The sequence below is a fragment of the Caretta caretta genome, chromosome 5 (genome assembly GCF_965140235.1).
Source record: "Caretta caretta isolate rCarCar2 chromosome 5, rCarCar1.hap1, whole genome shotgun sequence".
NCBI lineage: Eukaryota > Metazoa > Chordata > Testudines > Cheloniidae > Caretta > Caretta caretta.
Genome location: NC_134210.1, coordinates 130,637,485 through 130,661,317, shown reverse-complemented (window position 1 = coordinate 130,661,317; position 23,833 = coordinate 130,637,485). Strand labels below are relative to the sequence as shown.

Below are 23,833 nucleotides of genomic sequence, written 5' to 3'. Positions count from 1 at the left end.
ACAGTCAGATACCCGAGCTACAAAAAGAGCTCAATGCAGAGCTATACAGCTCAGGGAGGCTTTGAAAGACCATTTTAATAGTGAGACAGAGTAGTGTGTATTGCTGTAGTGGTGGAATCTCTGTGGAGAATGGCATACAGTTCTTTGTAAAAGTGGCAGGTCTATGGCTCCGTCCCAGAGTGGAGCCTTTTGGTACCTCTGCTGCATCTCCTTGCCTTTCAAGAAGCACTGTGGCTGGTGCCTCTTGTAGCCCTTGTCCTCCATGCCCTAAGCAATCTGCTTGTAGATGTCAATGTTTCTACGGCTGGATCAGAATGGTGTGTTCACAGCACAACCTCTTCTCCCCACAGACCCAGGAGAGCCAACACCCCCTGTCCTCTCCAGGCAGGAGCACGTCTGCAGAGTGGAGTTGGCATGATCAGTTGCCAGGCATGCTCTTGAGTTGCTAGGTGAGCTCTCCAAGCCGGGCAACCAGGAAATGGAATTTCAAAAATTAACGGGGCTTTAAAGAGGAGGGGCTGTTTCCTGGCCACCTGGTCATTGTTCCAGCTCCAGATGATGATATGATCCCACCAGTCTGTGCCTGTGGCCCTGCTCTAGAAGCACTGGTCTGCATAGGAAAGAGCAGCAGCTATACTGAGAGTCATGAGCAGCATCAGCCCATTAAAATCTGCCATGTCTGTATCATCCTCCCTCCTCCCCCCGACATGCGCCTTCGGTAGTTCAGAAAATGCTGCCGAAATGTCTGCCAGGGTCTCATGGATGCTCTGCCCGTTTCCTGAAATGGGAATGAAAGCCCAAGCAAGACACTTTCTTCAAAGGGTGACTCCTCCATATTTCTGGGAACATGCTGGATGTATTGGTGGGCTGCAACAACTTCCTGCGAAGTGCTGCAGGATGGACATGGTACCCCACTAACAAAGGGCTAGAGCGATGACAGCTGGGTACTGGGAAGCCTGGGATAGGCTGGTTTGACTCAGGTCTGCATAGTGCGGAAATGCCTGAGTATGGGTGTAAGATCTGGAACCAGAAATTCTAACCTGAGGGTTAACATTCGGTGTGGATGCTCAAGCCTGGCTTACAAACACCAAGCCTGCAGGCTCGAGTCCCACAGACCCCAGACTTCTGTTGCAGTGTAGACATACTCCCAGGGGATTTAGCCACATAACTCCCATTCATTTCAATAGGAGTTGTGTGACTAAGTCCCCTTACTGGCTTTGAAACTCTCCACCAGTGTCTGCCAGCCGGCAGGATTACTGCACAAATCGGCTCCCCGTGTGTTTTCTGATTAATAAAACAATAGCCAAAACCCCATGAATCTTTACTGTCAGCAAAGCAGAGCCAATATAGCTGTGGATGCACAAAATGATATCCTGTTATGCCTTATTGATCATCAGGATAGCTGCTACTTAAACTCTGAGACCAACATAGCTATTGTTGTTGATTACGTACATAAGACAATTTGATTTTTCACACATTGGGCTGAGCTATGCAGTGTTAGCAGTTAGAATAATCTAGTTTTAACTTGAAATATTGATGCAGAAGTTACTGATGTAGAATAAATATGGAAACCAAAGAGGACTATCTTTTTTTATCATAACCACCCTTTAAAGAGAAACTTTCAACTTGTCTAAGACTCCACATGTACGTTCCATAATGAAATACATTTTCTTGTCTCTTGGCTCCTATGTAACGCTTTCCTGTTGTTCCTCTTAAATACCAGTTGGAAATAGCCTCCTATCCAGCTCCTGCTCCAAATATCTTTCCCCCACTTTTCACTCATCAAAGCATTAGAAATTGGTCTTCCATTGCCAACAGTGTGTCTTCTGTCTATCTCTACTTCCCTCTTCTTCATTGCTGACAGTCATGCAAAGACTATAGGAAGAGAAGAGAAGAACAGAGATGGCACATTAAGTCAAGACTTCTAGGCTAGGTTTGGCAAAATCAGAAGTCGCCCAACTGCTGGTCATTCTGCAGCATTGACCCTATGGACATTTCTAGAAAGCCAGTGCATAGCCCCTCAGGGCCCAGTGTAAATTCCAAAAAAGTGGTCTGAATTATAGGAACCAGTTGAAAGCTCCTGTGTTCCTTCCTCCATGCCTTTCTCACTGTGTAGATTAATGTTGTACCTGTCATATAATTCACTCTAGGGGCACTCCTGGGAGTTGAACTGTGAACGCTCCGTCAGCTGGCATGAGCAGGCAATCTGCAGTCTGAGCTGGATACCTGAAAGAACAGCACAGCTGTACTAGTTCAAGTCACCCAGACAATGGAATTAAATAACTGCTAAGAAATACACTACAAAATACTGGTAGTGTAATTTATTTGGAACCTCAGAAAACATGCATGAACTATCTGACCCAGAGGGAGCTAGGATCCTTACAAGTGCACAAGAGATTCCTCATTTCAAGCTTCCAAAACAGTGTTTATCTGCACTTGAACTTTGCAACTCAATCTAGCACTGTAGGCAGGCAGGCAGGCAAAAAGAAGCACCAATAACCCTCAATCAGCTCAGAAGCAAGCACTCTACACTGAATTCATCATTTTCCCAACAGCCTATTTCTTTTTCACAGAGAACAGAGATTCACTTACAAGGTTCTCGGCCTCAAAGATTAAACAACAAAAATGGTACATTCACTTTATTAGTAGCCAGAGGTGAAAGTAAGCCGGTACGTCGAACCAGCAAGAGCCGGTGCACCACGCAAGGCCGGACAGGACCGGCTTCCCCAGGCTAGCAATTTAAAGGGCCCAGGGCTCCCTGCAACAGCCGGAGCCCTGGGCCCTTTAAATCGCCTCCTGAGCCCTGCTGCTGGCGCCCCGGGGTAGTGGCAGCAGGGCTCCGGCGGTGATTTAAAGAGCCCAGGGCTCCCCACAGTGGCCCGGGCCCTTTAAAGCGCTGCCCAAGCCCCGCTGCTGGAGCCTCGGGGTAGCAGCGGCAGGGCTCTGGGGTGATTTAAAGGGCCAGGGGCTTCCAGCCACTGCTACTGCAGTGGAGCACCAGGCCCTTTAAATCTCCATCCAAGCCTGGGATTGCGGCAGCAGCCGGGAACTCCTGGAAGTCCATCGGCGATTTAAAGGGCCCAGAGCTCCGCTGTGGTAGCGGCGGCTGGAGCCCCGAGCCCTTTAAATCACCCCTGAGACCCAGGGCTCCCAGCCACCTCTGCAGCTGGTAGCTCTGGGGGTGATTTAAAGGGCCCGGGGCTTCCAGCTGCGCAGCCCCAAGGCCTTTAAATCTTGATCTAAAGGGCCTGGGTATTAAAGGCCCCACCTCTTCCAGTTAAGGCCACGCCCCCTGCTCAGGACTCTGGCATACCAATAAGTCCTTTAAATTACTTTCACCCCGTTAGTAGCCTATGTCCAAATTGATAACAGATTTCTAGAGCATCAGTCTTGTGTTTTGACAAAGGTTATTTAACATGACAAAGATACAGTTTCTCAGCACCGAAGTGAATTGCCTATGATGACTGCTATGCATTTAGCACAGTGTTCCTTGTAGAGCTAGTCATTTGCCGGGGGCAGTAGAGAGCTTTCACTACCTTCCCATGACCTATTCAATGAGGTCAATGACCATATTGTAGTCTGGAGGTATTCATTGTCACAAGGAGGAGCAGGGGTCTGTATAATAATTGCTTGTAAATGTCATGATAGCTGTTAATTAAAATGTCTTTTGCATTAAACTTAAAGACGTTTTGGTCTGCACTAACTAGTTCTGGTAATGGTTTGCTCCTTCAGGGAGATGACTCATTTCTGTAGCACCATTGAAAGGACTGTTTGCATTTAATTAGTTCAGAAAGAGTGGCAAGCAGCTGAGAAGAGAGGAGAAGGCACTGAGTTATAGAACTGAAATGTGCGGTGTTAGATAGGGAACGAAGATCAAACCTTGTGGAAGGCTCTGCCAGTTTTACATCTTTTAAGTGATCACTGTTCTTTGAAGACCACCCCCGAATGCCAAAGAACAGATTCCTGCACTGGGACACAAAAGGGTGGAGTGGAAATGTTGGGGGTTAGGACAGATGCATGGCTCTAAAAGACTAAAGCCCCCATGCAGAGGAAGTGTCGTGGGCATAGGCCAGTTCTCCCTCTAATGCTCTTCATGGCTGGTGGCACAGTAACTACCACATAGTGTGGCTGAGAATTCCCTTTTCTGTACATTTCCCTAAGTGTGCTCAGCCGATTTGCTTATTTCCAGCACTTGAGCCACAGATTGCAAGCTAGTGTTCCAAAACTGGCCTTGACCATCAAAGAGGAAAGCTGGGGCAAGGCTGAAGCCTCTATTTGTGAAGCAATTACTGACCATTGTCAAAGCAAAACCCCTTCCACCTTGCACTTATTTATTACCTATTTTAAGTTTTCCCAACACAAGTAACAAAGAACCTTTGGCCCGGATCCTGCTAGAATAAATCCCAGCACCTGGGTCACTTTGTTAGCATTCTTTAAAAGGTCCTAGGAAACCAAAGTGAAAAGAAGCTATTAATCTATTAATAATCATAATGATAAATTATAATTATCTAGCGCCACATCCCTATTGGTATGCTCAGAGTTCTGCACAACAGTGTAAAATACAGTTTAAAAAATGAAAAATTAAGAAAAAAAAGCCCAACCCTTTCAGAAGTCATTGTGAAAGGCTGAGGAGCGGGAGGGTAAGGCATGAGACTGGAACCCATGAGGTCTGGGTTCTGCCCCTGGCTCTGTCACGGACTCCCTGTGTGTTACTTGGGGCGAGTCACTTAGGTCTAGTCAATCAGAAGTATCTAGGGTCCTAAATTCCATTTCAATAGCAGCTAGGAGCCTAAATACCTTTGAGAATCTGGGCCTCAATCCCCGTGTGTGTCAGTTTCCCACCTGTACACAAAGATGCTGTGATTCTTCCTTGCTCCCACCCTTCACATGCCTGGTCTACTAAGACGGCAAGCTCTTCAGGAAAGGGACTGTCTCTGTCTCAGTGTGTGTGCGTACAGTGCCTCTAGGAACTACTGTAATACAAATAACCATCATCATTTAAGAGGGAAAGAGTCTTATATAGGGACAGATGATGGTTCTGATCCTGCACAGAGACCAGGAAAGGCACAGGGCCTGTTGGCGTCATAGAATCATAGAATCATAGAATATCAGGGTTGGAAGGGACCCCAGAAGGTCATCTAGTCCAACCCCCTGCTCAAAGCAGGACCAATTCCCAGTTAAATCATCCCAGCCAGGGCTTTGTCAAGCCTGACCTTAAAAACCTCTAAGGAAGGAGATTCTACCACCTCCCTAGGTAACGCATTCCAGTGTTTCACCACCCTCTTAGTGAAAAAGTTTTTCCTAATATCCAATCTAAACCTCCCCCACTGCAACTTGAGACCATTACTCCTCGTTCTGTCATCTGCTACCATTGAGAACAGTCTAGAGCCATCCTCTTTGGAACCCCCTTTCAGGTAGTTGAAAGCAGCTATCAAATCCCCCCTCATTCTTCTCTTCTGCAGGCTAAACAATCCCAGCTCCCTCAGCCTCTCCTCATAACTCATGTGTTCTAGACCCCTAATCATTTTTGTTGCCCTTCGCTGGACTCTCTCCAATTTATCCACATCCTTCTTGAAGTGTGGGGCCCAAAACTGGACACAGTACTCCAGATGAGGCCTCACCAATGTCGAATAGAGGGGAACGATCACGTCCCTCGATCTGCTCGCTATGCCCCTACTTATACATCCCAAAATGCCATTGGCCTTCTTGGCAACAAGGGCACACTGCTGACTCATATCCAGCTTCTCATCCACTGTCACCCCTAGGTCCTTTTCCGCAGAACTGCTGCCTAGCCATTCGGTCCCTAGTCTGTAGCTGTGCATTGGGTTCTTCCGTCCTAAGTGCAGGACCCTGCACTTATCCTTATTGAACCTCATCAGATTTCTTTTGGCCCAATCCTCCAATTTGTCTAGGTCTTTCTGTATCCTATCCCTCCCCTCCAGCGTATCTACCACTCCTCCCAGTTTAGTATCATCCGCAAATTTGCTGAGAGTGCAATCCACACCATCCTCCAGATCATTTAAGAAGATATTGAACAAAACCGGCCCCAGGACCGACCCTTGGGGTACTCCACTTGATACCGGCTGCCAACTAGATATGGAGCCATTGATCACTACCCGTTGAGCCCGACAATCTAGCCAGCTTTCTACCCACCTTGTAGTGCATTCATCCAGCCCATACTTCCTTAACTTGCTGACAAGAATACTGTGGGAGACCGTGTCAAAAGCTTTGCTAAAGTCAAGAAACAATACATCCACTGCTTTCCCTTCATCCACAGAACCAGTAATCTCATCATAAAAGGCGATTAGATTAGTCAGGCATGACCTTCCCTTGGTGAATCCATGCTGGCTGTTCCTGATCACTTTCCTCTCATGCAAGTGCTTCAGGATTGATTCTTTGAGGACCTGCTCCATGATTTTTCCAGGGACTGAAGTGAGGCTGACTGGCCTGTAGTTCCCAGGATCCTCCTTCTTCCCTTTTTTAAAGATTGGCACTACATTAGCCTTTTTCCAGTCATCCGGGACTTCCCCGGTTCGCCACAAGTTTTCAAAGATAATGGCCAATGGCTCTGCAATCACAGCCGCCAATTCCTTCAGCACTCTCGGATGCAACTCGTCCGGCCCCATGGACTTGTGCACGTCCAGCTTTTCTAAATAGTCCCTAACCACCTCTATCTCCACAGAGGGCTGGCCATCTCTTCCCCATTTTGTGATGCCCAGCGTAGCAGTCTGGGGGCTGACCTTGTTCGTGAAAACAGAGGCAAAAAAATCATTGAGTACATTAGCTTTTTCCACATCCTCTGTCACTAGTTTGCCTCCCTCATTCAGTAAGGGGCCCACACATTCCTTGGCTTTCTTCTTGTTGCCAACATACCTGAAGAAACCCTTCTTGTTACTCTTGACATCTCTGGCTAGCTGCAGCTCCAGGTGCGATTTGGCCCTCCTGATAACATTCCTACATGCCCGAGCAATATTTTTATACTCTTCCCTGGTCATATGTCCAACCTTCCACTTCTTGTAAGCTTCTTTTTTATGTTTAAGATCCGCTAAGATTTCACCATTAAGCCAAGCTGGTCGCCTGCCATATTTACTATTCTTTCGACTCATCGGGATGGTTTGTCCCTGTAACCTCAACAGGGATTCCTTGAAATACAGCCAGCTCTCCTGGACTCCTTTCCCCTTCAAGTTAGTCCCCCAGGGGATCCTGGCCATCCGTTCCCTGAGGGAGTCGAAGTCTGCTTTCCTGAAGTCCAGGGTCCGTATTCTGCTGCTTACCTTTCTTCCCTGTGTCAGGATCCTGAACTCAACCAACTCATGGTCACTGCCTCCCAGATTCCCATCCACTTTTGCTTCCCCCACTAATTCTACCCGGTTTGTGAGCAGCAGGTCAAGAAAAGCGCCCCCCCTAGTTGGCTCCTCTAGCACTTGCGCCAGGAAATTGTCCCCTACGCTTTCCAAAAACTTCCTGGATTGTCTATGCACCGCTGTATTGCTCTCCCAGCAGATATCAGGAAAATTAAAGTCACCCATGAGAATCAGGGCATGCGATCTAGTAGCTTCCGTGAGCTGCCGGAAGAAAGCCTCATCTACCTCATCCCTCTGGTCCGGTGGTCTATAGCAGACTCCCACCACTACATCACTCTTGTTGCACACACTTCTAAACTTAATCCAGAGACACTCAGGTTTTTCTGCAGTTTCGTACCGGAGCTCTGAGCAGTCATACTGCTCCCTTACATACAGTGCTACTCCCCCACCTTTTCTGCCCTGCCTGTCCTTCCTGAACAGTTTATAACCATCAGTCGGGCTCCACATGAGCACAGAGGTCTACCCACGAAGAAGCAATTCCAGGAGGGGGACCTAATATTAAAGACACATCTAAGAAGTTATCCAGCTATGCAGGGACGGAGAGTTCCACACATGGAGAGTTGCCACCGCAAAAGTGCCATCTCCTGTCAACATAGTGTGCAGTAGAGAATTCCTGGGTGTCAGGTCATATCAGAGTGCAGACAACCACCACGATTCAAGAAAGGGGTCTCAAACACAGCCAGGACCAGTGTTATTCTAAGCTTTAAAAAAACAGCAGGATGGTCTTAAAAATCAGTCTGCTGCTCCATGGACAGCGAGTATAAAGAATACGGGACAGCTTTGATACCATCACAGATGATCAGTCCTATGAACCCCTATGGGTTCTGCACTAGGAGCCTGATCAGTAGAAAGACTCCCATTAATTTTAATGGGCTTTAGATCAGTCCCTAAATAGCAGTAGTGGAGAAGCCCTTCTGGGAGGGAATTATAATAATCAAGCTTCATGGTGGGGAGGACATCTGCTGCTCCATGAAGATCCTAGTTCTGATTTCTAAGGCTCTCTCAAAGACCATCTCCCCATCCACGGCCCGTCGCTTTACTCAGTGGGGACGCTGCGGCTGACAGCGGCAGGTAAAACTCTTACGAGCAGGGGCTAGAATAATTTTGATGGATTATCCCTATGTGATGGGACTCCACTCACCGCGCTGGCACCTCCTACTGGCCATCTTGGGAATTTGTTGCATAGGTCAGTATGCCCTATCCCAATGGTGCCTCGCCCACCAATACACCTGCTCTCTGACCCACATCACTCCAGGGACCGTGGCATCCTCTTCATGACATGGCCCTCCAGCTGTGTTACCATCTGTGCTCCCCCATTCCAGGGTTTAATACAGCCGTCCAAATGTCCTGCCACTTCCCCACTGGCAACTGTGGTGGGGCGGGGGGGGGGGGAAGGGGGAGAAACTTGGGCCCCCCACTACTCTGGGTCCCCACCCAGGGACCCTGTAGGTGACAGCCACATGCTGCATCCCCTCCAGCTTCTCAGTACATTTCACTGGACCACTTCCCTCAGCAGCTTCTTCGCCCTTACCTCAGGGCCTCAGCATGTCAATCCTAGCAGCCAGCCAGGAGCTTCCCCTCGCTCCCTGCCAGCAACTGCTCTGTCCCTGGGGCTAGCTTCCATCCACCTGTTAGGAACCCAGTCCTCCCTCCTAGAGCTCCAGGCAGCAACTCACTACCTCTGGGTCCTGATTGGCTGCTTCTTGCAGCCTTTCTCCTATTGGCTGCTTCCTGCGCAGCTGCCTTAGGGTTCTATTAACCCCCTTGCATGCTAGTGTGCAGGGGATACCCCATCACACTCCACTAATGGAATCAAATTGGAATGAGCTGTAGGTGGATCACTTTCAGAGCTCATCTCCAAAGCCTTCTCTCAATAACAAAGGCTGAAGAATGACCTGCAGTATTTCCTATGGACTGAGGATAATGAGGAAGAAGAGGACGGAAAAGAAGTAAAGGGGGAAGCAAAGGATTCTAAACAACAGTGGCAGAAGCAAAGAATGGAGAAGAATAGAGTTCATCGTGGACAGTTTCAATGCATCATTAATTTTGTTGCGAGTACCTCAGTGCTACAATGAGGGTACATACTACATGCCTAAACCAGAGAAAGGCAGGAAGACAGGCTGGATAGATAAAGTTGGTGGGCAGGTCACTAGCGATACATTCAATAGGATGTTGCAAGGTCACCGTGGGATACTGTGCACTATGCATTGTGGGATATCAAGAGAACTGTGTGCCTGAAAGAATACTTTCATGACACATTAAACACACAGATTTCCATGGAGAAGACATGGCCAAAACTAAGAACAAAAATTCCTTGTGGATGTGAGGACACTAAAGATGAGACAGCTGCCTCATAGCAGCCATGGTGAGGTAGTAGGTAGTTTTTGGAAAGTGTAGGGGACAATTTCCTGGTGCAAGCGCTGGAGGAACCAACTAGGGGCAGAGCTCTTCTTGACCTGCTGCTCACAAACCGGGAAGAATTAGTAGGGGAAGCAAAAGTGGATGGGAACCTGGGAGGCAGTGACCACAAGATGGTCGAGTTCAGGATCCAGACACAGGGAAGAAAGGAGAGCAGCAGAATACGGACCCTGGACTTCAGAAAAGCAGACTCTGACTCCCTCAGGGAACTGATGGGCAAGATCCCCTGGGAGAATAACATGACGGGGAAAGGAGTTCAGGAGAGCTGGCTGTATTTCAAGGAATCCCTGTTGAGGTTACAGGGACAAACCATCCTGATGTGTTGAAAGAATAGTAAATATGGCAGGCAACGAGCTTGGCTTAACAGTGAAATCCTTGCTGATCTTAAACACAAAAAAGAAGCTTACAAGAAGTGGAAGATTGGACAAATGACCAGGGAGGAGTATAAAAATATTGCTCAGGCATGCAGGAGTGAAATCAGGAAGGCCAAATCACACCTGGAGTTGCAGCTTGCAAGAGATGTTAAGAGTAACAAGAAGGGTTTCTTCAGGTATGTTGGCAACAAGAAGAAAGTCAAGGAAAGTGTGGGTCCCTTACTGAATGAGGGAGGCAACCTAGTGACAGAGGATGTGGAAAAAGCTAATGTACTCAATGCTTTTTTTGCCTCTGTTTTCACGAACAAGGTCAGCTCCCAGACTATTGCACTGGGCAGCACAGCATGGGGAGGAGGTGACCAGCCCTCTATGGAGAAAGAAGTGGTTCAGGACTATTTAGAAAAGCTGGACGAGCACAAGTCCACGGGGCCAGATGCGCCACATCCGAGAGTGCTAAAGGAGTTGGCAGATGTGATTGCAGAGTCATTGGCCATTATCTTTGAAAACTCATGGCGATTGGGGGAAATCTCGGACGACTGGAAAAAGGCTAATGTAGTGCCCATCTTCAAAAAAGGGAAGAAGGAGGATCCTGGGAACTACAGGCCAGTCAGCCTCACCTCAGTCCCTGGAAAAATCATGGAGCAGGTCCTCAAGGAATCAATTCTGAAGCACTTAGAGGAGAGGAAAGTGATCAGGAACAGTCAGCATGGATTCACCAAGGGCAAGTCATGCCTGACTAATCTAATTGCCTCCTATGACGAGATAACTGGCTCTGTGGATGAGGGGAAAGCAGTGGGCGTGTTATTGCTTGACTTTAGCAAAGCTTTTGACACGGTCTCCCACAGTATTCTTGTCAGCAAGTTAAGGAAGTATGGGCTGGACGAATGCACTATAAGGTGGGTAGAAAGCTGGCTAGATTGTCGGGCTCAACGGGTAGTTATCAATGGCTCCATGTCTAGTTGGCAGCCGGTATCAAGTGGAGTGCCGCAAGGGTCGGTCCTGGGGCCGGTTTTGTTCAATATCTTCATAAATGATCTGGAGGATGGTGTGGATTGCACCCTCAGCAAGTTTGCAGATGACACTAAACTTGGAAGAGAGGTAGATACGCTGGAGGGTAGGGATAGGATTCAGAGGGACCTAGACAAATTAGAGTATTGCGCCAAAAGGAATCTGATGAGGTTCAACAAGGACAAGTGCAGAGTCCCGCACTTAGGATGGAAGAACCCAATGCACAGCTACAGACTAGGGACCAAATGGCTAGGTAGCAGTTCTGCAGAAAAGGACCTAGGGGTTACAGTGGACAAAAAGCTGGATATGAGTCAACAATGTGCCCTTGTTGCCAAGAAGGCCAATGGCATTTTGGGCTGTATAAGTAGGGGCATTGCCAGCAGATCGAGGGACGTGATCTTTCCCCTCTATTCGACATTGGTGAGGCCTCATCTGGAGTACTGTGTCCGGTTTTGGGCCCCACACTACAAGAAGGATGTGGATAAATTGGAAAGAGTCCAGCGGAGGGCAACAAAAATGATTAGGGGGACTGGAACACATGACTTATGAGGAGAGGCTGAGGGAACTGGGATTGTTTAGTCTGCGGAAGAGAAGAATGAGGGGGGATTTGATAGCTGCTTTCAACTACCTGAAAGGGGGTTCCAAAGAGGATGGATCTAGACTGTTCTAGGTGGTAGCAGATGACAGAACGAGGAGTAATGGTCTCAAGTTGCAGTGGGGGAGGTTTAGGTTGGATATTAGGAAAACCTTTTTCACTAGGAGGGTGGTGAAGCACTGGAATGCGTTACCCAGGGAGGTGGTGGAATCTCCTTCCTTTGAAGTTTTTAAGGTCAGGCTTGACAAAGCCCTGGCTGGGATGATTTAGTTGGGGATTGGTCCTGCTTTGAGCAGGGCATTGGACTAGATGACCTGCTGACGTCCCTTCCAACCCTGATATTCTATGATGATTCTGAGTATCCCACTGGGGATACTGCAACCAATCAGAAAGCAGAAGATTCATAACACTGGAAGGTAGGGGTAGTTATAGGTTTGGGTTTATTTCGGATATCACTTCAAAATTAATTCTGTCAGCAACATAGTTCAGGAAAAAACATTACCTCTCTGGGCACCTTTACTGTTTAACCGTACAGCACTAAGCACAACCTCCATCATGTTACCCCTGTCTTAGGGCACCATTTTTATAGGATTGTCAACATTTCCCATACAAGTTACCTTTGATTTTATCTTTATTCTGGTACTACATAATACTTTCGGTCCAAATATCCCAAAGTACTTTATCCAGGTGGAGAAAGTATTATTATCCCCACTACACACGTGGCGAAGCAAACACACAGAGTGGCGAAAGGTCTCACAGGAAGTTCATGGCAGAGACGGGGTAGAGCACAACTCTCCTGACTGACAGTCCAATGCCCTCTCCAGAGCATCATGATGTCCCTGAGGTGACTGATTCTTGCCACTCCCTTAGGTGGCATTAAGACAGTTTTCATTGTATGTTTGATCTTTTCGACCTCCTGGCTCAATCATTTCTATTACAGGAGTGCCTAGAGGTCTCACTGTGGTGGTACTGTACACACACAGCATAAGAGGCAGTCCCTGACCCATACAGCTAATAGTCTAAATAGACAAGACAGGAGGGGAAACAAAGAGTGTTTTACCCACCATAGGTCAGTGACTTAGCTGTGAACAGAACCTTCATTTCCTAGCCCCGTGCATTATTCACCTGCCTTTCCCTGCCCATGCTGTCTGATCATCGAATCCCTGCCAACTCCAACTACCACTACAGTTTTCAGTGGTTGCTGACTGCAGTCTGGTTGCCTAGTTGTTCCTTTTGGACACACAGGCTAAATCCGGATATGTTCATGACTCGGACTCCAGCAACAGCAGCGAAAAGGAAAAGTTCCAAATGAGTTGGCCACAGAGGAAGTCATTGAGCCAGGCTTAATCCAAAGATGAGCTGCTTTTATCTTGCATGTTTTACTTATTTTTTTAAAAAAGCAAAGCACAACTGTTTCCTGCCATTACAGTAAACAACAAAAACCAGACTATCCACTTTCTATTTTTAAAGTGCTGTCCTATCCTTTTAGAGAACTTTGCCCAGACTGCATCTATTTTAATATTGATTTTTTTGTGGGTTAGGACATTTGATTTTGTGGGTTTGTATTTTTCTCTCTCATATATTTACCAGTGATGACAGAGATGAATCATGCTATCCACTAGTAATTCTTTGTCTTCAATGATAGAAGCGTTTAGTACCTATGGTAGTTACTACCCAGTTGTACAAGAACAGGAAAAGGGAATGTATTAAATGTGCACGATTATGTGAGGTTGCCTGGTGTGACTCAGAACAAAGAAAAGCACCTTCCCTTGTTTAAAGTTCTTTTGCTTATTTAAAGGAAGATTTCACTTGAAGCATATCCATATAGTGCTGAGCACCGACAACTCCAAGGGATGCAGGCTGCAGGTGCTCACTACCTCTGAACATCAGGCCCTGAGTGTAAACAGTGATCGATAAAGCTCACGCAGCTTGGGGAAGGGGTATCAGAGAAAAACCCAAACATTCAGATGCTTTACTAATATGTCCTGCAATAGGACATATCTAGATGTCTTTGCAGACAGAAATCTCAGGGAATAAGACTTTCTTGAAAGATTTTTAGTACTTCTTGTTTTCTGATAGGCTACTTAAATAGTGCAAAAGCACTTTTTCCCAAAGCATGTGAGTATTTTTGTTTCTGATCAATAGTAAGAGAAGCAACCCCACTTCATGAACTCCGATTCTATTAAATCCTCTTTAATCCCAGTGCCTATGGCCCCCAGTCTGACAGTAAACTATGGTATTTTTCCAATTTTATAGAAATTTTGGATGTTCCTCAAAGCTTGCAGAAAACTAGAGTGTATCTGTTTGACCTCTGCTTATGGCTAAAACCAGGAACTGCAGAGGAGTATTTCAAAAACGTTAGCTTACCCTTTCTGAATTTCATAAAAAGCCCAGGTTCAGTTCAAGATGGACTAATTTTATTTAATGCAAATGAATGCACTTTTCTCTCGTAGCAACCCTAAATGCAAACATTGATAATAAATAATACATAAAATATTGTTAGTATCACTAGCTGGGAGAAATGAAAGGATGATTATAAATGAGTTGACAAATCAAGGGTAAAAGTGTTCGTGCCTCCTCTTGGTCGGAATAGGGAACTGCGCCAGATTTTACATCAAAGCAGAGAAGGGGAGAAGAGGAAAAATAAATAGTTACTGTTAAGTATTTTTGTTAAGATATTTATAAATATTTGCTTTTTCTAGGTGTTCCTATTTCAGCTATATTTTGGATACATTAATTCACTTTAAAATCATTCATTCACTATAACATGTTAGGCAGAGGAAGAAGATGGGAGTTTGAATTTAAAGAGACTTTTAGTTTCGTCGATACATCCTTGTTCTTGTACAGAGACAAAGGGTGAAATCCTTGCTCCACTGAAGTCAGTGGAGTCTTGCCATTGAATTCAGTGGAGTCAGGGTTTCATCTAAGCGGAATAAGAGCGGACAGACGCAGTATGTGTTATTTTATTTACCGTACTTCTATCATGTTCTGTTGCTCCACTTTCCGAACTTTAAGTAGTCATCAGCCTTTACATCTCTCCTTCTGGGGGATCCCTCCTTTTGTCCCTTGTCTTGAATAATTTTCATTGCCTTTGTCTGCCAACCTTTTCTCTCTTTTCTATGTTTTTGATGGAAGGAGGAGTTCAAACCTGAACGAAAGATTCAAGGTGAGGACATGCCTGCAATTTCTGTTATTGAATTATATTTTCAGATTATTCTCCATTGTATTGTGAACATACTCTGACATCTCATTCATTTTTCTCTGCCTCTGCATATTGGGTTGTCCACAATGATGCCTAGAACTGTTCCCCTTCAGGATTTACAACTAATTCAGAACCCATCAATGTGTTCAAGTACTTTATATTGTTCCTTTCACTGTGCATTACCAATTTACCATGCACTTATCTAAATTGAATTTCAGCTGCCATTCTGTTGCCCAATAATCAGTTTTGTTAAGTCCTTCTGGGGTTCCTCATAATCCTCTCTTGGCTTGACTAATTTAAATCATTTTGTAGCATCCGGAAATTTTGCCACCCAACTATTCATCCCATCTTTTAGGTCATTATTAAATATGTTGAGAAACACCTGGGGCAACTCACTATTAACTTCTTTCCATGCTGAAAATTGGCCATTCATTGCTACTTTTTACTTCCTATCTCTTAACCAGTTTTTAATCCCCAACAAGCCTTAACCTCTCACCCCATTGTTACCAGCATTTCTGGCTCAAAAGCCTTTTGAAATTCTAAGTAAATTATCAGCACCACTTTCTCTGTATCCACTAGTTTGTTAACTCTTTCAAAGAATTCTAACAGGTCACAAAGGCATAACTAACCCAGTTGTAATATGCTTATCTGGATGCTTTATAATTCTGTCTTTAATGATTTTCTCACCTCTTTTTCCTTGTATTTTGGTACAACACGCTCTTGTATAATTCCCCGGCTCTCCACTGGCGTATTTTTAACAGATGTGCAGTTATCAACAGTTTGCTGCTAAGCTGGGAAAGTGTATCTAGTGGGGACCCGCAGTAGTCACTCCTGGGTCTGGTATTATTCAATATTTTCAGAGTTTGCAAATGGTGATCACTGAGGCCCCGGATTTGGCGAGTTATTTAAACACATGCTTAACTTGAAGCACGTGAGTAGTCCCTTTGATTTCAGTGGGATTAGTCACATGCTCCAAGTGGGGCATATGCTGAAGCTCCTTGCTGAACTGCGGCCTTACAAAGTCAGCTACTTCTTAAGACGAATAAAATTGATCTCTGAGAAGCCCACTTTCCTTCCAGTGCCTCAGTTAACTTCACATAAAATTACTACACCTAGAGAGGAAGCTTTTCAGAGTTTTATTACCGGTACACAATTACGAAGTGCACTGGATATGATCTGGGCACAGGGCAAAATGTGTGAATTCCTGTTTTACTCTAGTTAGATGTAATCCTCCTAATTTCATGCAGACAACGGTGTTTGCACACTGCAGTAATTTCATAAAAGTGAAGGAGAGAATTATGATAGTTTTGCTTGTTGTTTATAAAAGCAACCTGAAAGAGAACTGTTAGGAATGTGTAGGCTATTGTTTAAAAGCTACCTAATTTACTGGCAGTCTAACAAAAACCAGGCAGGTAATTTATTTGGATTTATTTTTAGACTCTTTGAGCCAGACCCATAGCTACATCCAAAGTGCTCTGAGCACCCCAAACTCAGCTACCACACTGAGGAACACCACATAAGTGGATGGATGGATGTAACTCACCTTCATCAACAATTTCTCAGGTGTCAGCGGTTGGCTGCCACGAAATTCAGTTTTGGTACTATGAAAAATAAGATCTGTAGAAAAACAGTATTGTCATTTCATTGAGTAGCCATCCCTCTTAGTACTTTGTCACAGAGGTGGGTGTTCCTTTCCAATATAACTACACTGCTTACTGCAGTGAGTTTCAAGGAGGCTTCCACAGTTTTGGGGTCCAAGAGGTGAGCTGGCTCTTCTCAGGCTCACCCAAATGCTGCTGTTTCCTCTTGTGGTGCAGTATATTGCTCTTCTGGAGAGCAGGGCAGAAGCTGCTATACAGGCTTTGACCTTGTATTCCCAGTGCCACAAATGATAGCACTTTTTAGCTGCATGGGGGCTGCCAGAAGCTGATTTTAAATAGAAATGTTCATGTCAAATATATTGAGCAGTTTGTAAGTGGCAAGAAAGTGCTTCTTACCCCTTTTGCACTTTAAGGCAGCATGCTGAGAAAAATATCCTCGGCTTGTTGCAGGGAGGAGGCAAAATCCCTAATTCCAGAAGCTATGCACACCTGGGGCTGACTGCTCTGGGAGCACCTGCTATGTGGATTTCAGCATTACACACACTGAAAGCCATGTTAAAAATCATACTAATTCATAGGTGTCTCCCCCCTGCAAAGTTCTACCAATCAATATAGCCTGAGCACCCTAGTGGTCCTAAATTGAGATAATGTTGGAGAGAGGATAAAGCAAAACTCATCTGTTGGTGAGGAAGAGGTCACAAGAGCAGGAGGTAAGAGCCTTTCCTTTGGCCATCTGGGTATGTCTACACTATAGTGCTCGTGCAGTGCCACGGCAGCACCATAGCATAGATGCTTTCCACAATCGATGCAAGGGGTTTTGTCCATCAACATAGTTAATCCACCTCTCTGAGGCCTGGTCTACACTTAGGTCAGTTTAACTACGTCAGTCAGGTGTGTGAAAAATCCGTACCCCTGAGCGGCAGAGTTAAGTATACCTGAGTGTCTACACAGAAGTGTAAAGCTGTAGCACTAAGGCTATGGGGCTGTAGCACTTTAAGTGTAGACATAGCCTGAGAAACCTTTCCCAGCCCAGAAGAAGAGCTCTGTGTGTCTCGAAAGCTTGTCTCTTTCACCAACAGAAGTTGGTCCAATAAAAGATAATCACCTTACCCACCTTGTCTCTCGAATATCCTGGGACTGACAGGGCTACAACAATCTGCAAATATTATACCTCAATGTAATGAAAGCCGTAGGATTCAATGTTGCCTTATGCCCTGAAGAGCTATTTAGGACTGTACTGAAGTTTCACGTGCAAGGAATAGGTATTTGGTTGAATTCTGGCCAAAATTATGAACCTCGGTTTCAGGCAAATAGTTTTTCACGGTTGTCTCATTGAAGCAACACCATTAGAAGGAGGCACCACTCCACTACCGGAAACATGGCTGGCTGAGCTGCTTTTTCTTTGCTCTTCCTCATGTGCTATCAAAAATGGCAAAGTCTAGTCCTCTCAGCAGCACCCTCTCCTTCTCCCCCGTTGCCATTTGTGCCAGAACTTTCAACTGAGCCTTCCTTGTGCACCCTCTCCCTGATATCACATCCCGCTCAGGAGCGGCCCAGAAACTGCAGCAGCCTCCGAGTGGAGATGTGCCCACAGGGCAAGATTTTCAGAAGTGTTCAGTATTGGCCTAAGTCTGCTCCCATCAGGGGTGAAAGTAAAATGCAGCTCTTACCGGTACGGGGCCGTTCTGGCCCCCCCAGAAGGGCGTGGCCTTGGGCGGAAGGGGCGGGGCTGGGCTGGGGTCAGCATCCCCCAGCCAGCCCATCTGCCCTTTTTGCGCCCCCCATCGGCAGCCCTGCTGGATCATCGCTGCCCCTTTTGTGCCCCCACCATTGGCGGCCCTGCTGGAAGGGACCCGGCAGGGCAGCTGAGCGGGGGCGCAAAAGGGGCAGCGCTTAAAAGTCAGCGGTATGGGCCGGTATTGGCGGCTACCTTTTACCGGTATGCCGTACCGGCCCATATCCCCTTACTTTCACCCCGGCTCCCATTAATGTTAAAACTCTAGACGTCAATGGGAGCATAGATTCATAGATATTAAGGTCGGAAGGGACCATTATGATAGTCTAATCTGACCTGCTGCACAACGCAGGCCACAGAATCTCACCCACCCTCTCCTGCAATAAACCTCTCACCTATGTCTGAACTATTGAAGTCCTCAAATCGTGGTTTAAAGACTTCAAGGTGCAGAGAATCCTCCAGCAAGTGACCCATGCCCCATGCTACAGAGGAAGGCGAAAAACCCCCAGGGCCTCTTCCAATCTATCCTGGAGGAAAATTCCTTCCCGACCCCAAATATGGCGATCAGCTGAACCCTAAGCATGTGGGCAAGACTTACCAGCCAGACACCCAGGAAAGAATTCTCTGTTGTTACTCAGATCCCACCCCATCTAACATCCCATCACAGGCCATTGGGCCTATTTACCATGAATAGTTAAAGATCAATTAATTGCCAAAATCATGTTATCCCATCATACCATCTCCTCCATAAACTTATCGAGTTTAATCTTGAAGCCAGATAGGTCTTTTGCCGCCACTGCTTCCATTGGAAGGCTATTCACTCCTCTGATGGTTAGAATCCTTTGTTTAATTTCAAGTCTAAACTTCCCGATGGCCAGTTTATATCCATTTGTTCTTGTGTCCACACTGGTACTGAGCTTAAATAATTCCTCTCCCTCTCTGGATTTATCCCTCTGACATATTTAGAGAGAGCAATCATATCTACCCTCAACCTTCTTTTGGTTAGACTAAACGAGCCAAGCTCCTTGAGTCTCCTTTCATAAAACAGGTTTTCCATTCCTCAGATCACCCTAGTAGCCCTTCTCTGTACCTGTTCCAGTTTGAATGCATCCTTCTTAAACATGGGAGACCAGAACTGCACACAGTATTCCAGATGAGGTCTCACCAGTGCCTTGTATAACGGTACTATCACCTCCTTATCTCTACTGGAAATAGATGCATCCCAAGACCACATTAGCTTTTTTCACGGCCATATCACATTGGCGGCTCATAGTCATCCTGTGGTCAACCAATACTCCAAGGTCCTTCTCCTTCTCCATTACTTCTAATTGATGCGTCCCCAGCTTATAACTAAAATTCTTGTTATTAATTCCTAAATGCATGACCTTACACGTCTCACTATTAAATTTCATCCTATTACTATTACTCCAGTTTACAAGGTCATCCAGATCCTCCTGTATGATATCCCGGTCCTTCTCTAAATTGGCAATACCCCCCAGCTTTGTATCATCCGCAAACTTTATTAGCGCACTCCCACTTTCTGTGCTGAGGTCAGTCATAAAAAAATTAAATAAGATTGGTCCCAAAACCGATCCCTGAGGAACTCCACTGGTAATCTCCCTCCAGCCTGACAGTTCACTTTTCAGGATGACCCGCTGTAGTCTCCCTTTTAACCAATTCCTTATTCACCTTTCAATTTTCATATTGATCCACATCTTTTCGAATTTAACTAATAATTCCCCATGTGGCACCGTATCAAACGCCTTACTGAAAGCTAGGTAAATTAGATCCACTACATTTCCTTTGTCTAAAAAATCTGTTACTTTCTCGAAGAAGATCAGGTTGGTTTGGCATGATCTACCTTTTTGTAAAACCATGTTGTATTTTGTCCCATTTACCATTGACCTCAATGTCCTTAACTACTTTCTCCTTCAAAATTTTTTCCAAGACCTTGCATACTACGGATGTCAAACTAACAGGACTGTAGTTACCTGGATTACTTTTTTTTTCCCTTTCTTAAAAATAGGAACTATGTTAGCAATTCTCCAGTCATATGGTACAACCCCTGAGCTTACAGATTCATTAAGCAGAGCAGCGTGCCTCTGAAAATCCCATTATTATTTTCAATCTCTATTTTCAGATGAAGATTTTGTCACTAGCAACAAATTTTGCTTGAACAAGACTGAAATGAATGTCCTCAAGTACACTTATTATCTTAACCCTCTAGGTAACCAGCATGTGAAAGAGAGCTTTCAGCACAAGGTCCTTAAATGTTGCAGGTTGCGTTAATTCAATTTCAAAAAAGAACTAGATAAATTCATGGAGGATAGGTCTATCAATGGCTAGTCGACAGGCTGGGCAGGGATGGTGTTCCTAGCCTCTGTTCGCCAGAAGCTGGTGATGGGGGATGGATCACTGGATGATTGCCTGTTCTGTTCATTCCCTCTGGGCACCTGGCATTGGCCCCTGCTGGAAGACAGGATACTGGGCTAGATGGACCTTGGGTCTGGCCCAGTGTGGCTGTTCTTATGTTATGTTCTAAAAAATGAAGAAAAAAGTAATTCTTTGCTGAATATCAGTAATTGCCAAAGTATTGTGATAGAAAATGGAAATTACAACCTTTAACGATATCTAGGGATTTTTATACATCTCTTTAACCAAACACAGAGGTTTTCTCTGTAGTGCTTCTTCATCAAGGGTCTGGCGTCAATAGTATTTACTAACGAAATTCAGCAAGTAAAGTCATGTCTGATATGTTCTGCTTTCTGATTTTAGGAGATTGCAGAGTTCTTGATATTTATTACAAACATTTTGCTGCAATAAACGATTGAGTATAATACATATGTCTGTATCATTTATTGTTCTATCCATGCTGGCTTGTAATTCAGCTTTGGCAGAATACATTTGCTACTGATTCAGCATTTGGCTAAAGATAGCAATTACACAAGCCATACACTCCTCACACCAGGTGTCTGATGTAGTGGTAAAAGGGAAGTACCTCGTAAAGGTGGGTTTGATTTTCCAGAACCCTGAGAGCACAGTTTCCTGCTCTTACTACTGTCTAATCAAAACCCTCACCGAGGGCCTGCTCCAGCACCCACTGATGTCAATGGAAATTCTCCCATTGAGCACTGAATTGGGCCTCGAGCGTTTACCCAGGCAAACCCCTCATTTAAGTCAATGGGATTTGTGATGGAGTAAAAACTGAGTAAGACCCATGGGATTTTGCGCTGAAAGAGGGAAAAAATCACTTCTATAAACCTAATGTCCTCTCACCTGCTAAATGCTGACCAGTCTCCACAGCTGTCCTGCCCCTAGCCTGCACACTTACCCTAGTGGAGAGGCACTAGAGAGGGAGAAAAACCATCCCCACCTGCCACCACAGGCACCTTTTCCTCCTGGAGGAAGAAGAAATAAAAGTTCATTGCCCAGCTCCCTACCCCTTCAGGATAAGTGTTGATCTCACTGCTGAGGAGAGTGGAAGCACCAGCATGATGCAAGGAGCCTTGCACAGGTTTCCTGCACTGAGCCAAATTTCACCCATGAAGCAGCTTCCAGTTCTTGTGCAGTATCATAGAATATCAGGGTTGGAAGGGACCTCAGGAGGTCATCTAGTCCAACCCCCTGCTCAAAGCAGGACCAATCCCCAATTAAATCATCCCAGCCAGGGCTTTGTCAAGCCTGACCTTAAAAACTTCTAAGGAAGGAGATTCTGTTTGTGCAATCCAAGCCAGAAGTCTGCAGGGATGGGTAGCTGACATCTGTTAAAAGCTGTTAAAAGTTGCAGCTGCTCCTTCTTAGCATATGTTTAATGACAGCTAATCAGTCTGAGGTCTTTCCAAGAGCCTGATCCTATCTGATTGGGGAAGACAGCTCCTTTTTGCTTTGAAGCAAGAGGATTATTATACCAGAAAGGGATCTAGTTGGTCAGCGGGCAGCAGAGCAGTTGAGAAACCTATAGCATCCTGGGGATGCAAGAAAAGAGCATGCATTCCTAAAGCCTAAGGAGAGTAGCCCTTCCTATATAAGATACAACAATGAAGGAATTGTATAAGTGGTGGTTTTATAAGGTGCTCTTGAGGGATACACTACTTTCCAGGGAGCCACCCCTGAGAATGGATACCAGGACGGTGAAACGCAAAGGCATGGGCTCATAGAAATGGGAATGCTTCACAAACCACACTGCACAGGCACAGCCTTGGAGGAAAGGGGTTTGGAACAAAACCCTGCTTGTAAACTGCTGAGCTATTTCCTAGGCTTACTATCAATAGGCACCTAGAAACGTAACAGACTGAAAAAGGCAGCAAGCCTATAGTCTCTGTAGTAAGAGCAATGCAGGAACGAACTGGGTTCCTTCTGTGATGGAATTCCCCCGGGGTGCAGCCCGGGACTGTGGGACCACTGTGCACCCTGAACTCTCTCCAGCCTGGGCTGTCTCTCACAATGCTTTGCTGGTGACCATCAGCAACCCCTCCAGGTGCTGTGATCACTAGCCCCACACCCAGCTAGATTGCATGAATACTCCCAGAGACACTCATGAATCACAAAGAGAAAGGCACCAGCCCAAACCCCCCAGCTCCCAGCACTGTACCTCAGAATATACCGTCTTGCACTGCTCAAGATGAGCAATGCAGATTTATTAATTGGTTCACCACTTCATCAATGGAAAGTGCACATACACCAGCCTGTGTCAAACCCGAGCAGGTTTGCCACACACTTCATACCAACTCACTGGTAAAGATAACAGTAAAACAAATGTATGGACTATAAAAGGTAGTTTTTAAGTGATATCGAGTGATAGGCAAAAAGTCAGAGTTAGTTACCAAAAGAAATAAAATATAAGCACACAATCTAAACTCTCAACCCTATTAGACTGGGCAACAACAAGATTAAGCAGTTTTTCTCACCCCACTGGATATTGCAGTCCTTAGTATACAGATTTCACCCTTGAAATATGGGCCAATCTCCTTGATTGGAGTCTTGTCTTCTTCTCAGTGTCCTAGTTGCTTGAAGCATAGGAGAAGGGGCCAAGCATATGGCCACTCTATCTGTTTTATACCCTTAGTCCATGTACTTGGAAAACACAAGTCCAAGCATGTCTGGGGCAATGCTGAGTCTCCCGGCAAGGTTGAGCAATTCCCCTGGTGTGGCCTCATATAGGTGAGTCATTGCATTGTAGCTCCCTTGCTGGACAATGGCTGGTGATGGGTTGTTTGACACCCCGCCTGGGCGTTGGTTACTTTCGTTGCTGTTGCCTCTGGGGAGCTAATATCCGGCTGATTCCCCAATTTACAGCATGTTTTAGTGACCACCATACAACACAATTCTAATAACTTCATATGCATGAATGATACACATACATGGGTAGAGAAATGACTTTCAGCAGTTCATACGCTTTCCCCTGATACATATAAAGCATGCCTTGTAAGGTAAGATCGGGATTATATAAAAATGAGTAACATGGGTTCCAGGATGCTCCCACAACATATAGAATGTCACGCCTTCCATCAGCTGTGTTCTCTCCACAATACCTGCC

At 45.6% G+C, this 23,833-nt stretch overlaps 1 long non-coding RNA gene across 1 annotated transcript; it reads right to left on the bottom strand.

Annotated features, from left to right (window-relative positions):
• Positions 1-1,747: 1,747 nt before the first annotated feature.
• LOC142072067 (uncharacterized) lies at positions 1,748-23,830 on the bottom strand. The gene is made up of 3 exons (XR_012668333.1): positions 23,205-23,830; positions 2,130-2,226; positions 1,748-1,875 (listed from the first exon to the last, which is right to left on the bottom strand). It is a non-coding gene; the product is annotated as an uncharacterized LOC142072067 (long non-coding RNA).
• Positions 23,831-23,833: the final 3 nt, after the last annotated feature.